Genomic DNA, 15,416 nt, shown 5'->3' with positions numbered 1-15,416 from the left:
TGTTAAAAGGCACAGCTACACAGACTTTTTCTAGCATCCCATTAGTCAAGAAGAAACCTGAGAATTTACACCCAATTAATATTCACATTTAATCCAAGCCTGATACATATCACTATTTTGTTGCCCAGTTAATTTATCCATCTTCACCTGTAGAATAGAGCTCTCACCCATTAGATCTGGACTCCCTCAAGAGAAATTTCATTTAAGTCAATGAGGATTCTTGGCCCTTGATGGTGTCTTTAGGGGCCAGAGACTGTTTTCACTGTTTGGTCTTCAAACACCAGCTATGTACTATTACCCAACTCTACTCAAGAAGGAAAGACTCAGAATTTATATTTGTGTTAGCATTTTCAAAAACATCCCTTCTGCTTGCATCATCATTACTGCAGAGGGTTTCAGATTGAGCATCTTGCATCCTACAATCACTGGGCAACACAGCTCTCTGGTGAAAAACCTGCACTGGTACCAGGGAGATTGGACATGCATTTTAGAAGTCTTGTGCTCATTTTTCTAACATCTTATATCATCATTTTGATTTTGTTATAACTTCCCTCTAGTTGCCTGGATTGGGTGGTCATGCTGTATCCTCACATCACATCTGTAAAACAATGCTCTACTTAAATTTCTCATGAAAGGACTTAAGCTTGTTGAGAGTCTCTCTCAGAGGAACTGAGAAGGGTAACCCCAGAACGTGCAACAATGCATCCTGCCTATAATTTCAGGTAAGTACATTTTGCCTAAATTAGAAGTACTGAAGGAATACATAGAGAGGGGGGAGGTAAGAATTTAGTTGTTACTACGTGCTGTTAGAGCTATTTCATCACACTTACTCCAGATGACCTGTAGCAATACTGTGAAACATGTCAGAACTATACATTACAAGTGAGGTATTCAAATTACGAAAAAAGAAAGTTAATTTTCCTTACTAATGGAATGTGTATAGAAAGTATATACCAAATTTCCTACCTGTAGGACAGTGGTCACTTACAGCAGTGTAGTTTATTACATACAGTGCTCTGCCAGTGTGCCTGTTTTAATGTAGGCATCAAACAACAGAAAGCACAAACAAACCTCATTTCTGAGCCTTCATTACTGTCTTAAGAACCAGGTGATTTTAGACACAGCTTTTTATTTCTGCCATATTGCAGACTCAGACAGATGTTAACAAGGGGCTCTGAAGCCCCATCAGATGGTCATATTCCAGTACCAACATCGTGCCCATTGGCATGAACCATTCATTCACAGCAGTCACACCCACCATTCACAGGAGACTCTGGGACAGACTTTGGGAGATTTAATCCCTGAGGATATTTCCCTTTGGTTTATAAAATGACATTGCATTTCCACTTCCAAATCCTAAGGAATAACCTATTTTCTCCTTTAGTTTACGTCTGTCAAAAGCCTGATATTCCAGTGTTTCACACTCGGAGAAAGGTTTAAGAGTCTTAACCTTTTCAGAATTAATTGCATTTCCCATATTCATCAGATCAGATTTCTTGGAGAAAGAAATTTGGCCAATAAACTGATATGCTGCTTTAATTCTGTTTGAAGAGAATAGGCAAGAAAGGTGTGAGAGTCAGGCTTTTTCTATCACGTGTAACAGAGAGAAAGACAACTCATGGGACAAGGGATCCAAATTGGTGCAGATGAAACTTCTCTCAGCTTGCACATAGGCACATCAACAGTACTGGACACAGACACTAATACTAGGCTAGCCCAGAGCCACCTTTCCTCTTTAACACTTGTGAGACATTTTAATTGAGAAGTAAAAATAAAAGGAATGTTAAAAATACAGAATTAGCCAGAGAGCAAGCACACTGTAGAAAGATGCTACTCCCCTGCCACGTCTAGAGCACCCTGAGGCCTGCGAGCTCAGGACACATGACACTTAAAAAGACATGGGAAACAGAAGGCTGTGGGAAGGCAAGTCATAAGGCTTTTCCTTGTACATGCCAAAAAAAATGTCACCACATCTACCCTTTGCCACAAAAAGCTGAGGATGAGGGTCAAGTGTCAGCATGGGGGGTAGAAACAGGCAGCCAAGAAAGAAGAGGTGGGCAGATGACTGTAGGGTCTGCCATGAAGGAAAAAAAAAAAAGGCATCTTACAAACCTGTTCACTACAAGTCCCACATTCATAACTGTTTCCAAATGGAAGGCTGTGAAAAGCCAAAACAAACATTCCCAATTCTTTTTGAACCCATCAGACAATATAGGAAAAATATGTGCATTTTATGGTTTGAGGGCACAACCTTTTAATTATGTGTTTGCATTGTCATGTCCAAGACCTTTTTTCTCCTCAAAAATTAATATTTCCTCAAGCAGTGCAGCTATTTATCTTGGATGAACATAAATTGAAACAGAATCCGCCTGTGCAGAGACAGGCACAGAAGGGCTAGAACATGACACCTAGGGGAATTCAGAACACACTGCAATGCAATCCTCGTCATTTTTCTAGGGCCTTTTCAACTCGGTTTCCTACAGTTCTTTGAGAGTTTCCAGATATTGTTTTGCATACGCGGTATGTGCAGAGGCACTTACAAAACAGAGAACAAGTACAGGTAGTGGGGAAGGTAGGGAGAAACTGAAGAAAATAAAATGTAGACATTTCCTCTGTACTGGAGCTGAATGAAAAGCAGTTCTGGCGTCCAAGACCAGCAAGTGTTCTGGCATATAATCACCTCTCTCTTCTCTGTGATAAAGCACAGCCTCGTGAGCTGAGGAAAATGTCAATCAACTGCTTTTGCCACTAAAGACTTGTATCTGCAGAAATACTGTAAAGTAATAGTTTACAAATGATACTTAAATTAAAATATATTGAGCCATTACAAGAAAATCCAGGCCTACTTTGGAAAAGACATTACATTTAGTCATAATTGGGGTTCTCAGAAAACTTACATCTAGTGTTCAGGCATCAACTTTTCCCCCTTCAAGTCTTACAGACTTAGTAGTTGGCCTACAATTCACACAGTAACATCCAAAATGTGCATAACAGCAATTACAGAAGCAGAAATAGCAGAGTCCATTTTTACTTACTTACGTAATGGATAAGTAAGTGCTAAAGCATCAAGAGGACACGGAAGGAGTACTTTTTCCATAATCAATCTAATTATTATTTCACAATAGAAGTTTTTTTGGTCACACACCACCTTTCAAGCTAGAACATAAAAAAAAAGCTTCCTACACAATTTACACAACCTATCACTAACATGGACCCAATTTGGTGTGAGTGCCAATAAACAGCTACTTTATCAAACACTATGCAACAGCGTACTAGGAGGGAAAATCCAGGCTTAGTCACTCCATGTGAATTCTGACATCTGCAAAGATTTTAATGAGATACTTTTGGGCAAAACCCATTGGGCAGCCAATTCTGGGTTTAGTCATGGGTGAAATTTCCACACACGCTAATACTCACAGGCCTTGAATATCCTGCCATGGAAGGGTGAAAACCTCCCCCTTGTGACCTCAACTTCACTTGTCTGTTGATTAAGCTGAATTTCAGCTGCGCCTTACAGCTCACTGTCCCCAGGTGTTGCAATCAGGGAGAGCAAAGAACACCCTCTCTATTATTTGCAAGTACTTTAGCTTTCAGAAGTTTGACTGGAAAGCATTGTAGTGCAGACTCAAGATGTTCTGTTACGAAAGGAGGGGGAAACAGAAATATGAAATGTGTTCCTAATGAATCCCAAAATTTTGAAATCTATGAGGCATAACTTGACCAGAGAGACCTGTGAGGTTTCCCATTAGATCACTTGCCTATACTGTAAATCCTTCGCTTACTCCATCCAGGCAGCCATACTCAAACCCAGCATTAAAAGGTGAATTGTAGAAGGCCCTCATCCCCCACAGAAGTGAATTCGGGCAAGCAGTGCGACCTGCTACTGTTTTGTAACCCAGCAGAAACATCCCTTTTCTTGTCGGTAAACCACTGAAGGCATTATCTTTTCTGCAACCTCAAAAGATTTAAAAATAGGAAAAGAGATGGTCAGATTTCTTAGTCAAAGTGTTATTTCCAAACTTACACTCCACAGGTAAAAGTTCTTAGATAAAAGGAAACAAAACAAAAAACCCTCTCCAGGCAAACTACAAACAGCCAGGCCAATAATTTTTTTCTCTCTCTGGTTCAATGTGCATGGGACACCAGTGCTTTATTTAGCTGCAGCAGCAAAAGCTCAACTCAACCTTGGTTACAAAAATACTTGAAAACTCAACATACTCACCATCATCACAATGAGGGGGGTGGTTAATCTTAAAACACCACTGAAAAATGAGGCAGCTCCAGTGGCAGCAAAGACCTGTATCAATCCATACTCCATTAGTTTGAACACCAAAAAAAAAAAACAAGGATCAATCCTATTATTCTGCCATACAAAGCTCCTGTGTACCTGTATACAAGAAGAAAAAGAGCAAACCTTTTGCCAGTGATGGTGTTTTCTGGAAATCCTTTAATATTCTGTTCATCCCAGATTAATTTTGTAAGCTTCTGTAGAGAGCCCTTTCCCACAAAAAGCTCTAGCAACCTTCCTTAGTATGAACACTTGCTTAATGCCAATCACAAGCACGAAGCTGACGGATTTACCATACTTTAAAGAAAAAGGACTAACAGCATGTCTGTCTTCATGTCCTTCAAAGCAAAATGAGAATTAACCTTACAGCGAAAGTCAAAAGTAGAGGTCACAGAATACACACTGGGGTATTTCAGATTAAAAGGCCTCACTTCTAGAACTTCAGCCTTATATAATTTCTCAAAATTAAGTCTGCATTCACCCCATAAACCTGACAAGTAAAATATTACAGTCATATAAGAAATGGGCAGAAAGGTCCAATAGGTACTAATGACCTGCCCAAAACTAACCAGGAATGAAGTTGTGAAGAGAACCCAGGAGTCTTCAAACTAACCTACACTGAAGAGCTAAACCAAAATGTAGCACAGTTGTGCAGGTAATTGCTGATGCGATACGCAGCATTCCATTCCACATGCAAGGAATTAGATACACAGACTCAAGTGTCAGACAAGGAACTGGATTTGTACCTTCACTTTCCAGAAATGGTGAATTATTATTATTATTCATACTACAGCCATTTTTATGATATATGTTATATGGTTATTTCTCTTCTGACTGTGCATGGGGGAATTAGCTCAAATGGTAGAGCGCTCGCTTAGCATGCGAGAGGTAGCGGGATCGATGCCCGCATTCTCCAGTGTTGTATTTTGCTGAACAAGAGGCTGGAGAGCAGAGCTGCAGAAAGGGCCCCAGGGGTCACTGGCAAGTTGGACACGAGTCAGCAGTGCCCTGGCATCCAGGAGGGCCAGCCCTGTCCTGGGGGGCATCAGGCACAGCATCGCCAGCTGGGCAAGGGAGGGGATTGTCCTGCTCTGCTCTGCACTGGGGCGCTGATCTCTTCTCTGTGGTGACCAGTGACAGAACTTGAGGGAATGGCCTGAAGCTGTGTCAGTGGAGGTTTAGGGTTGGATATTAGGAAAAGGTTTTTCACACAGAGAGTGGTTGGGTGCTGGAACAGGCTCCCCAGGGAAGTGGTCACAGCACCAAACCTGACAGAGTCCATGATGCATTTGGAAAATACTCTCAGGCACATGGTGTGATTCTTGGGCTCTCCAGTCCAGGGCCAGGACGTGGACTTAGATCATCTTAGTGGGCCCGTTCTAGCCAGGGATATTCTATGATTCTATGATTTGAGGAGCATCTTCTTGCACCATTATGCAACTTTTTCCCATTTATTCACGCAACTGATCTATTTGATTGATGAACACAGTTCTGGAATGGTTTTTAAAACTATATGTAGTTCTAAAATGGTTATAAAAGTCAGGTTATCAGGTCAAAAACATGAGTGCTGACTGATAGACTTAACTATCTATATCTATTCAGCCAAGTACACCACGTTTCAACAAACATTGCATATTAAAAATTGATTTAGACAATATTTTGGGGAGGGCAGGAGGTGAATACACAGGGGTAGGGCAAAGGCAGAAGGTTGTGCACACAACTAATTCTTTTTATATTTTTTCAATATTTTTGAATGGCATTATGCACTCTCCAGCCAAGTCTCCTTGCTTGCTGAACATTAAGCCTCACAGCATTACTGCAAGAACCTTGCTCTAGTCTACAACAACTTTCTAAAAACTACAGCTAAAGACAGCAGTTTTTTCCAAAGTTCAGGGTGTTATGTCCAAGATTCAGGTTCAGGCTGTTACGTACATAAGAAACAGATGAAAAGTCTGGATCTGAACCCGTATTCCTACAGTTACAGAGATGGAGCCAGAAGCCAAGACTCTTTCTGGATCCCCAAAGGATTCAAAAGATCTACACTTGGAAAGTCCACAGTTTTGGCTATGGTCCTTCCACAGCTATTCTCAGATTATATTTCTTCATTCTTTTCCCCAATTTTAGCATCTCTTTCCAAGCAAACCATCCTGTTCTACCTATACATCCTCCTCCAAGCACTTGGTGCTTTGCTGTTGCCAAGTTTCAACCTACAATGCAGATTGTTGCTACTTGACACAGGCCTTTCGTACAGGAAGCACAAACCAGGACTGAAGGGAAGCATAGGAATAACCAGGCCACTGGCAACCCCAGAACCTGCTGTTCAACAGCTAAGGATGAAATAAAACACCAAAGCAATGCAGAGGGATGTGTATCCAGGTTCTTCATGAGTCCCACATTTAAAAGTATATGTGATCCTTTGCTTCCCACCTTCAACTGGAAGCACAGCATCTGCAACACAGAGGAGGAGACATGCAAAGATACAAATCATTAAAAGGTCCTTTTACAAAAATGCAGTTTGTAGTAGTTCCCATTTGCCTAAACCTTATTTAAAAGAATGCAATGAGTTTACATTACAGCTTCAGCATCTGGGGCACTTCCAGGAAAACAAGGAATATATATTCTCTCCAGCCGGGTTTGTGTGATGTTAATCCTGATCTAAATAAGGAGAAACTGCAGCGATTTAAGCCAAAGAAAGGCAACTGGACTACTTCAGCAGGACTCCTTCCCCCCTTCCTTTCAGAGGTAGCAGCTCAGGATGTTCCCAGCATATGTCTCAATTAGTTCTGATATATCAGATGGGAGCATTACATTACTTTAAAAAAACCCCTACCTTATGAGCAAATATGCTTCAATACACCCTCCAGTTATTTCAGTTTCTTCTCAAGTATCAATCACGTAACTCCCCTTACCTTGACTGAAGGCCTGATTAGAATATCTGACTCCATCTGGACCAATCCATGCACTTCATGAATAGCTTGTTTCTGAAATGTCCCTCTTGAGCTGATTTATGCTTGAATATTAAAAACAAAACCAAAAAAATTTATTAAAAGGATGAATATAATTTGCCTTGCTGCCTGTACAGAATGTGTCTATTTACACAAAAAAGCCAACTTTCCCTTACTAAGTTGCTTTGTTAACTAATAAATCTAGTTTACTAGATCAGTTTGTTATTTATTCTACTAATCTATCTGGTTTACTAATGCTTATATTCCCCTACATAATCGTCTGGCTGCTGAAACCTAAAATTCCCAAAACCAGGAATTATTTTATGCTGTCTAAACCCAGAAAACAAGAAAAAAAAATTAAAATCCATAGCCTGGCCTTGACCGCTTTGCCCACAGAACATTGTAACTCTACAAAATGGGATTAGCTGACCAAGAATGTATCATTCCTGAGGATCATTCCTGAGGAGCACTTCGGTGGATAAGCACAGCACTTGGAGTTGATGGATTCATTTGCAATTATACAGCTTTTCACTGAAGAGCACCATGGAGAGCTGGAAGGACTTAGAGGTTTCCCCCTTCACAGCAGCACAGGCTATACTCAAACCACACTGTCATAGGTTAGCAAGCATAGTCCCGGAAGGGACGTCCTTGCTAAGGGCTGCTTACAGTTTCCTCTGGGAACTGATAGAACCTATCAGCTGGCCAGTTTGAATATGGACAATTCTCTAAGCCACTTAAAGTTGTGAACACCTCTGTGATCCACATTTAAGAATAGGCAAACTCCCTCTCCAAGCTCTCTCTCGTTTCCGGCGCTGGCACAGGTGGCTGCAGGCCCCGTGTGGGGGCCAGCGGGCCCGGCCAGGCCCTGCTTGGGCCAGGCTGGGCTGGGCCACGGCCATCCTGGAGCCATGGACCTGTTCCAGCCATGGAACCCCCCCCACTGCCTTGCCGTGGGCAGCCGGAGCGGCTCGGCTCTCCACTGCGATAAGGAAAATTCAACATTCCAGCTGCAAAGCTGCAAGGCCGAGGTGAGATTAACCCTTTTACTGCTGTGAAGAGCTGAAACCTGAGGGAAGAGAGAGAGGAGATGCTTAAAGCTGAAATTCTGTTGTGAAGCTATGATATATCAGAGTATCCTGTTGTAATTTCATGAAGATATTGGGGGTGGAGTGTTCAACTCGTAAGCAAAAGCACCTGCACTGAGATAGGCAGATGCTGACGCAGCTGTAATTTCATGAGAAGTTTGGACAGGGAGAGATGAACCAGATGAGGACTTTTGCTCCAAACGGGAAAGGAGAAACCTCAGTCCCTAGAGATGCTCCCAGAGATAGTCTTAACGATGAAGATGAGGAAGATCCTTTGCTCCCAGGGAAGGAGAAGGGCCTCTGTTTTTGTTTCTGAACGGCTCAACCTTAAAATTGTACCCCAAGAAACTTCAAGAGTGGACCCTCGAAAGCAGTTGCGGGAAAAGCTGCAAGTCGGGGGAAGGGACTCACACGCAGGCAGAGAGACTCCTCTTCCTAAATGGACTGAACAATATTTGGAAGTGGGCAGCTGTCTCGTTGTGATAATGTTTTCATAGCATGAGCAAGAAGAGACTTCTCTTTCTAAATGGACTAAGCAAGGTTATTATGGAAGTGGTAAACAGACTGAACATCTTAAGGGTTGTCTTTTTACATTGTCAGTGGGAGAAGGGAGGAAGGTGGGGGGAAGAGGAGAGTTCTGAAGGTGGTATTTTTTTTTTTTTCCTCTTTTAGGTCTGTTAATAAACTTCTTTATATTCTTTCAAGTTTGGTTCCTGCTTTGCATTTCTCCTAATTCTTATCTCACAGCAGATAAACAGTAATGAGTATTTTAGACCAAACCACTACACACACCTAAAAAGATGTTTATCCCACAAGTTCTTTAAGCTCTCCTTTGGTAAATGCTGGCACCAGTTATTTCAACATTTTGCAGCTTAGACTGCCAGTTATCATGCTGACCACAACCAGCCTTCCTGTACAGCTCTACTGTTCCTGGACACTTTCTCAATCTCTATCATCCGGAACGGTTGAACTCTCCAAGCAGGTACAACTTCCTTCTTCCAGTCTGGAAAGCAGCTGGCATATTTTGGACATCACCACAACCTAAACAGTAACAATATGAACTCTGTTCCTGGAACAAAGAGCAGGAGATCTGTGGTATTTGACCCACCTGATCCCTGCTCAGAACTACAAGGAAAAATTAAAATGTATCCAACATCTAGTGCTAGAAAATTTCTTCCAGACTCCAGATTGGCAACCAATGGGATACAAGATACTTCCCAATCTTGTATTTGCTTTTTACATTACTCCTACCTCTCAAACAAGAATATATTCCAAATTCATAATGGTCAAGAAAAGAATAAAAACCTGCTTAGTCTGCCCTGCTTTAGAAGCCACATGATTGTGTAACTCACTTATATCAGGTTCTATACATATGTCTTTGCTACCAGTAAAGGAATGCACACAAAAAACCAGCACGTCTGAGAATCAATTTGAAGCTTATAGCAATGCCAAAATACCTGAGAGAGAAACAACAGAAGAAAGTGGGTTTTTACAATTAAAGTACAAATGGTTGAGCAAGAAGAGCAAAGCACAGAGAATGGAGGTGTAGGACTTGTTTACACACAGGATTTTGTACCACTAACTCCTCCTGTTCGAAATCAGTGCCTTTGGTGGAGACAGATTTCTCCCTGGTGGCAGCAGGAGGACTGCACTGCCACACTGCAGCGATACATGTGCAGTACTGAGACTTGCTGATGAAAGAAGCCCATTGCTTCTCTACCTCCTTCTCTTGCCTTCCCATGACCTCCTACTCCTCCTTCTCCAAGGAATATCAATGCCTGCTGGAAGAGCTACAAAACACTACTGAAAGCACTGTTCAGTGTAAATGTGTGAGGATAAGCTATGATAGAAGGAAGTGCTGTCAAACTGGCATAGCCACATACAGCCCCATCTGGAGATACAGTCTTTCACTATCACAGTTTAAAAGAAAAACCATACACTTGACTGAGTTGAATCAGTACACAAGGCAAAATTCAGCATCTTACAATTTTTTTTATTTGCTTCTTATTCCATCTCTTAAAGTGGCGAGGGTGCTTATTACTAATCTGTTGGATCTCAAAAGGGTAATGATTTTTATCAGCTTCTGGAGCACTGACTGATAATCTCACATTAAGCTGAGATGAACCAAATCTAAATGATCCTAACTAAAGTCTTACAGCTGCAATCATAATTCCCTTTTTCAATTCCTAAGAACAAGAGAACAGTGAACAAGCTTCTTTTCCACATTTAGTCTTATTACAAGCTTATTAGAGACATCATCACTACCTTCCACAGGTGCATGACCTTACAAAGTCCAGAACAATTTAATGCTTAATTCCTTTCAGATCTATCCAGTTTCAACATGATGTACTCTTTATAACTTGTAGCCACACCAAATGAAAAATTGGCACTAAGACCCCAGCCTCTAGGTTAGATCAGCCTGACTATTTTTGACTCAGAAACAGACAGACAAAAAAAGCCATGAAATTATCGTTTCAGATGTTTTATCTTAACAGCAAAAAATTGTCTTGTCTTGAAAAATAACATTTTGCAAGCATTTAGTCCTTAAAACAAAACAAAACAAAACAAAAAAAAAACAACAAAAAAACCAAAAACAACAACAACAAAAAAAAAGTCAGAGTGAGGGAAAAGGCTTTTCCTGTAGCAACCCAAATAGCCATAGGTACCAAGTCCAGGTACTAAGTGACAAAGGCTGCTTTTATAAAGAAAATGTAAATACATGTTACAGCAGACAATACTGAATCAAGTATTGCAAGTCAAATAACAGACTAGAATCGGTGGCAAGCACAGGAAAGTATGTCTGCTTTCTATATACTTAAATAAGCAGTTTGGAATCGTCCTGGTTCCGGCCCAGATCAGTGGGAGGGGGTGTGGCCAAGACCTTGTGGAATTCAATACCATTTTATATCGTGGCCAGGGACAGGGGTGAGGGGCTCTTTTTCTTCAAAGAAGCGTGGCAGGCAGAGGGTCTGTCCACCATTGTTTTACATTGTCTTGGGCTTCCTGAGCATTTGGTATGTAAATCACCCTCTCTTTGTATATCTTTATTACTGTTGTTGCTGTTACTGTTTGTTTCCTTATCTCAGTGCTATTTCCAGTAAATTGTTCTTATCTCAATCTGTGATTTCTGCCTTTTTTCTCCCACCAGAGAGGGGAGGAGACTGGCTTCTGGTTTTTAATGGGAACACTAAATTGGGGAATACCATTCCTAAACCACGACATGAGTCCGGTCACTAATGGCAAGCTAGTCAGTATTTACAGTTCATTTTATGCAGTGTGTATATCATGCTGCCCACATGGAAGGACAAATTAATACATTTTACAAACTTAGGAATTTGTAAAACTAGAAGCTGGCAGTGGCCATTTGCAATGGCTGTGAAGTCAAGCAGTCATTTAACCTCGGTCTGAGCAATTCTTTCTCTAGTTCCTCTGGATTCCTCATATGTATTTCTCAAGAAAGACACTTGAACTGCAAAGCCCGTATCAGATTCAAGGATCTCTTCAGCTGTTTAACCACAAAATCCCAAGCCATTCAGCCACATATTCCCTGCCTCTTTATTAACACAATACTTGCCATTTTAAGTTCCCGGATGACAGTTTGTGTTTACCTATTTGTGTTCCCATAGAGAGGATTGATCAAATCATGTCCCTCAGCCAACTGGAGCGGAGAATAACAAAGATTTTTCATCAGTTTCCATTACAGATTTCCAGTTCAAGCACAGCCGGTCTCCTATAGACTTATATACCTATCTACAAGGCCTGTACATTTTGTAAATCAGAATTAGGATTCCAAATTGAAGAAGAGCTTGTATAATACATACAGCCACGTTTCATGCTGGTTTAGATGTTTAGCTCCCTTTCATTTTTTTCTTTCTCCTTTTTTTCCCCTTATTATGACATGTCGGCAAATGCCTCTCACTGGAAAAGTTTAAATGTGATTAAAAGATTAAGTGTGACTTTTGCCTCTACATGAATTCATTTTAAGTACTCAGGTCTGACACACCTTTGAATTTTTTCCATCTGAAATCCTTTTAACAGCTAACTGGAAGACATGGTTAATAATTGTATTCACATAGATATGCTCATGGTGATCTTCCCCACTTACATTTCTGAGTTGTTTCTCATCTGGCAGTTTCTCCCACTCAGGACAAGAGTGCAAGGAAAGAAATACAGAAAATATACTCTAATAGTTGTCATACATACCTGCAGGCATTAAGTAAACAGTCCATTGTGAGATGTAAAGAAAGAAAGGTGTCTAATCCCACTAATGCCATCTCTTACCACAAGAAAATTGCCCTTTTGTGCTGCCCACGTATCCCAAATTTGCTCATATGCAATGACTAAGGCCTAGATTTGTCCAGTCTAACTTTAGGGACCCAACTGTTCCAACCAGCTAATTGGCCTCTGACTGTGGCCACCAGAGAGCACAGGTACCTCCAGGAAGATTTGGAGCACATGGAATGCTCTACACACAGCCAGCTTGCCCACCCTGCACTGTGGCAGGTGGTGGAGATGCAGCCATATGCAGAGTTCTTTGCAGGCTGCCACTTGTGCACAGCAGGGACTTGGGATCTGTGCATCTTTCATTAAGGTTTTTTCCATTGGAACTTGAAATTTCACTGTGTGTCAGAAAGGGTCCACTGTTTCAATTTGAATTCCTCCCCGTTTACACAAATTTGAAGTCCCTGGTCAGTATGAACAGTTAGAAACAGTGACTTGTTTCTAACTTGCAAACTTATTGCTTCCCTTCTCTCATGAGGGTGTTATGGAAGGATTAATACTCAGTTAATCAACAGAAAGAAGTTCCTAGATTTACTAGCAATACTAGGCTATAAAGCCTAAAGCTAATTAGATGCTACATGGTGGAGACACAGACATTGCAATCCAAATAGCTGAAGATACTTTATCAGATCCTTCTAGTTTTCCATATGTCCATTTTGATGTAAACATGAATGAAACCAAAAACATTTGGAATAGAACACAGCAGAAGGTGTTTTCACCGGCTGCTTTGCATTCACCAAAAGGGAGTTGTTACATGAGATGACTGCGCTGCATTTCAGTGATGCATATTTTTCATCATAATATATGTTCAGTATAACAGTTATATTTCATTCAAATCTAATGTTCATGTTTTTATCTTAATTGAGATTAATTTACATTTCTATACAAATGAAGATACGCCCAAAATAAAAAAATATTTAGAAAATATTTCAGTAGACTTCTGGAGAAAAATTACAGGAACACACAACCAGAGTAATAATATATTTTCCAAGCACAAGGTTTCATCCCCTCTGTGGACAGCTATTAAGCAACTCAGATAGTACATTTATGGAAACCTTTAAGCCAAGATTCAGCTGTGTGCAGTTGTGACGAGTTGTTAGATTATTGTATCTCAAGCCTTTGTTTCCCTGTATCTCAAAATTTATAAGTTTATGGGCAGAACACATCTACAACAGACAGATGAAACTGGGAGTAGTTCAGTCCTCACAAAGCTTAGGTCAGGTTTTGGTTTTGAGAACTTGACTCTGGGACAGTTCAAACCCAGGTCAACTTTTTGCCAAAACTCCAAAGTCCAAAGGGAGCTAGAAGGACAGCTAGCCTGGAGCCAGTGGCTACACATTTAAAGCAGTAGCCTATCTTCACAGCTAGGTAGAAAGGAAAATAATCCTCTCAAGTATCCTCTTAAAGTTTTGACAGCTTATATATTAAGTATATACGCATATAAATACTTAAATTGTCCACCCTGCCCATGGAAACACTGAGCTTTTGGAAGAGAAGCATTAGTCAACGTGATTTTTTAAAAAAATAGAAAAAGAAAGATAGCTCTGCCAGATTCTTGGAAAAACATTATCTACATTGTGATTTCCTCACAGAGAGAAAGGTGATGAATTGAGGAGAAGCAAATGCAGGCCAAGGGGCAGAAGGGCACTTAGAAGACAGCTTCGTCTAATCTATGGGCTGAAGATTAGATATTCAATTCCAGTCAAAGGAATGGTACTCTGGGTTATGTTGTGGGTGTGGAAGATACTGTGATGGGTTCTTTCCAAGTTTAAATGCAAACTGGTTTATACAAGATTATTTTTGGTTAAAGTCACTGTGACATAGTTTCTTTCAGCTGCCTCATTATGTGAGCTTATTAAAAAAAAAAAAAAAGGTATGGTTCTCTCTCAGATCAAACAGTTTCTTTCCTGCCTTTTTCTGCCAAGTTATAATAAAATAAGGACTGTGACCTGAGCAGGATCTTCTAGAGCTAACAGAAAAGGAAAAACACTCTGAATAAGAGTTCATGCTACAGAGCTAAGGTAAAAAAAAAAAAAAAAAGCAGAATTTAAAAAAATACAGGATTAAGGCAAAAATGTATATACAGAAAAGCTCTTTAAGCACCACAGCCCTACAAAACACATGCTGTTCTCCCATCTTCAGGTATGAGCTGGCAAGGTGCTAACCACTCCGTGAACTTTTGGAGTCAGCAAGACACCACTCTTAAACAACATAAAATAACCCTTAGGAGTTTTCTTAGTGTTTTCTTTATGTCTGGCACTAAATCTTTGCTAGATGATCTTACATTTAATTCTGCAGTGTCTTCTAACGTACTGGCTCTTACTGGCTTATGTTGAAGCATGTTTTGGTTTTTATTCCAGAGAGTAATAAGCAGTGTTTTTTATGTGCTTAAGCAGTTTGTGCAAGGTTTCTGTAATGCACCATGAGAAAGCCAAAGGTTTCCCAGTGGTAGGGGAAATGGCTGTCAAACATAGCACTCCAGCTCCAAATTGTTAAAACAATAATTGTTACAAACCCGACCTCTTGCAAACGGAGGTCCTTTGGAAACCATGGCATTTCCACAAGAGTAATGGGAGTCACACACCGGACTCCGCTCCTCGTCCTGCTGGATTGAAAACTGGATTTTAGTTAAGACATCTCATTGCCATTCTCAACGGCACAAAGGCACAAACCTGCAGCGAGATGGGGGAGCGAAGCTGTAGCAAAACGTGAGAAGGCTGCGCAGGGGAAAGGCTCTCCCTAAAGCTGAGAAATCCTGTTTTCCCTACAGACCTTACTCACTCCTTCAAACCTGGAAGCAAAAAGCTAGAAGAGAGC

At 40.7% G+C, this 15,416-nt stretch overlaps 1 pseudogene across 1 annotated transcript in view; it reads right to left on the bottom strand.

Annotated features, from left to right (window-relative positions):
• The window catches only part of LOC309574542 (chloride channel protein B-like), a 79,625-nt pseudogene that overhangs the window by 45,085 nt on the left and 19,124 nt on the right, over positions 1 to 15,416 (bottom strand). The window contains exons 10-12 of the transcript in view: positions 7,198 to 7,250; positions 6,547 to 6,736; positions 4,223 to 4,387 (exon numbers count right to left, since the gene is read on the bottom strand). The product of the transcript in view is annotated as a chloride channel protein B-like (transcript). The remainder of the gene's footprint in view (positions 1 to 4,222; positions 4,388 to 6,546; positions 6,737 to 7,197; positions 7,251 to 15,416) is intronic.

Source organism: Coloeus monedula, assembly GCF_965178545.1.
Source record: "Coloeus monedula genome assembly, chromosome: 1".
Taxonomy (NCBI): Eukaryota; Metazoa; Chordata; class Aves; order Passeriformes; family Corvidae; genus Coloeus; species Coloeus monedula.
Note: the sequence above shows the minus strand (reverse complement) of the source record. Positions and strands in the feature narration are given on the sequence as shown.